The sequence below is a fragment of the Musca domestica genome, unplaced genomic scaffold, assembly GCF_030504385.1.
Source record: "Musca domestica strain aabys unplaced genomic scaffold, Musca_domestica.polishedcontigs.V.1.1 137, whole genome shotgun sequence".
Lineage (NCBI taxonomy): Eukaryota > Metazoa > Arthropoda > Insecta > Diptera > Muscidae > Musca > Musca domestica.
In genome coordinates, this window is record NW_026712187.1 from 1,590,001 (window position 1) to 1,592,736 (window position 2,736).

The window sequence follows — 2,736 nt, forward strand, 5'->3', positions numbered from 1 at the left end:
TTCCTCTAAATTATTAATGTGATCTGCATTTACTATTGAACAATTATGTGGGCTATTAGTTACTAATTTAGGAATACATGTATTGTTTGTTATATTGGCTACATTAGATTCTAGACATAATTCAATATCATTTATTTTTTGACAAGGACTTTTAATTCCAAATGTTGCTCTTTCACATTTTACAATTTTCTTATAATCAAGATTTAAAACAGTATTTTGATTTTTTACAGGTCTTATGGTTATGACATTACAAATTTCTTTTACAGTTTTGGGAATGCTTATAATGTAAATTATATTAGTACTATTGTTTACAATTTTTATTCGTGCGAAATTTAAAGCTTGTTCAATGTTTTGAAACGGGATTTCATCTTGATTAAATATTTCTTCTATTTTTCTAATTTCTATTTCCGATAAAATAAATGTGTTTACAATGTTGGATTTTGTTGAATGAATGGCCGAATTAATATTCGTTATTTCCTCCTTTAAAATTTCAACTTTGTACTTTGCCTGCAATATGAGGGTATTACGGAAGTCCTCACTAGTCTTTAAAATTTTTGAAATACTATTTGTCGCATTCGTTATCTCCTGCATTCTTTCTATTAGATCTCTGTTGATTATTAACTGGTTATTGCTGTTGTCTGTTAACTCATTGATTTTGTTTTTCAAAAGCATAAGGTCATCATGGTCTGGACTACCTGCCAGCCATTTCCACGCCGTTCCAATCTCATCAAGAGATCTTTTAGATCTCTCTTCAGGCATTAGCTGATTTATAAGGTGAGATAGGGTAGTGATGTCATTATGTAGGAAGGGGAGTAGTGGGTGGTTGTCTGGAATTCCTTTGGCCAAGTCGTCCTTGATCCTCTCTAGAGTGTCATGATATTCCTTGATGTTAATAACATGCAAAATTTTGAATGTCCCCGTTTGTATTTTTCCTATTCCACTCTCTATAAGAACCACTTCTGATTGAGAGTAGTCCAATATTTCTGTGACCCCTAAGCAACCTGTAATTAAGAACTGGAAACCCGGTAAATAAGTAAGTCAGTTTCTGATATGACTCTTATGGACTATTCTCCCTGATTGAGTCAGGACAGTTGAGTGGCTATTCTCCTTTACAACTTCTTCTTTGAAACGTTTAGATAATTTGGTTCCTAATCTCTTGTTCTGTTTGACAAATATTTTCTGACCTTCTTGATATTCTTTTGGTTCTTCCCTAACACGATTATGATTTGCCAAATCATTTTCCTGTTTCCTCAAGAGTCTTTCGTAGTTGTTAAGGCGAGTCCTTTCGTAGTCCTCTGGTCCAAAGGTCGTTGGTCGTCCAAAAAATAGATCTACGGGTTTCTTTCCAATTGACGAATGTATTGTGTGATTGTACTTGTTAACGCTATCTTGCAATAGCTCCTCAAAAGAGTAATCGGGTCGCTCACACTTACTGCAACGCATAATTTCCGATAAGGTCGAATGGAATCTCTCTATTTGCCCATTAACCTCGCTCTTATAAGGCGGTGCCGTAAAAATTTCCATGCCAAGTTCGTCTTCCAACATAAACCGAATGGTCTGAGAATTGAAAGATCGCTCGTTATCAAATACAATTGACTTCGGGACCCCAAAGTAGAAAATTATTTCTCTCAATGGTTTCCTAATGTCTTCAATGCCTTTGCCATTTATCATTCTGGTTACTGCGAATTTTGTAAATTTGTCTATTGCGGTTAAAACTCGAAACTTGTCTGTAGAGAAGATATCTATGTGGATTGTATGCCCAGGATAAGTTGGCATAGGTGTCTTATTAAGTTTGGGAGCGTTCGGATGTCGCTCATACTTATTTTCTTTACATACTTTACAGATATTGATCACATTCTTTATTTTCCTAGTCATGGAAGGGAAGTAATAGCTCTCTAAAATTTGTCTCCTATTCTCGGCATTATTCCTATGTGCTCTGTTGTGAGTCTCAATAATGATTTGTTTTTGTCTCTCCTCATCAGTAACATCTTCAACCATTGTTCGAGCGAAACGTACTTTAATGTTTCTGAAGTGATGAGGGTACAGTGCTTGAATCATAAGCATAACTGGCTCTGAGGTCTTGATGCCGTTGACTTTCAGATCTGATTCCGCTAGACTGGTTTCTTTAATGATATGTCTATGGTAGGAGGGAAATACAATGTTAAATTCATATGAGGAAGCTGATGATTCCTCAATAATGATCTGATTTTTGAAGGTATTTATTGGCACCTCAGCGGAAGGAATTAGGTCTTCCGATGAGTCCTCGGCACTGTGAACCGTGGGCGTTAGGGAGTTAACATCTGTCACTGGTGGTCTCGATAGCGTGTCCGCGACTACATTCGTGCTACCTGGTTTATAAATTAACTCGTAATTATATTCTTCTAACTGTGCCTTCCACTTCTTCATCTTCACATTTGTGTTCTTGTTGCTTAGCGCAAATGTCAAAGGTTGATGGTCGGTAAATATCTTTATGCTTCTTGCTCCATACAAGTAACAATTCAATTCCTTTAAAGCCCAAATTATCGCCAGCATTTCTTTCTCATTTGTCGCATATTCCTCTTCTGCCCTACTGAGAGTTCTAGAAAGGTATGTGATAGGTCTATTGCCTTGAGATAAAACTGCTCCTAAAGCGTATTTCGAGGCGTCAGTAGTGAGTTCAAAGGGCTTATCAAAGTCGGGATAGTTCAAAACGACTTCCTCCGATACCAAACAGTTCTTGAGCTGTTTGAAACTTTC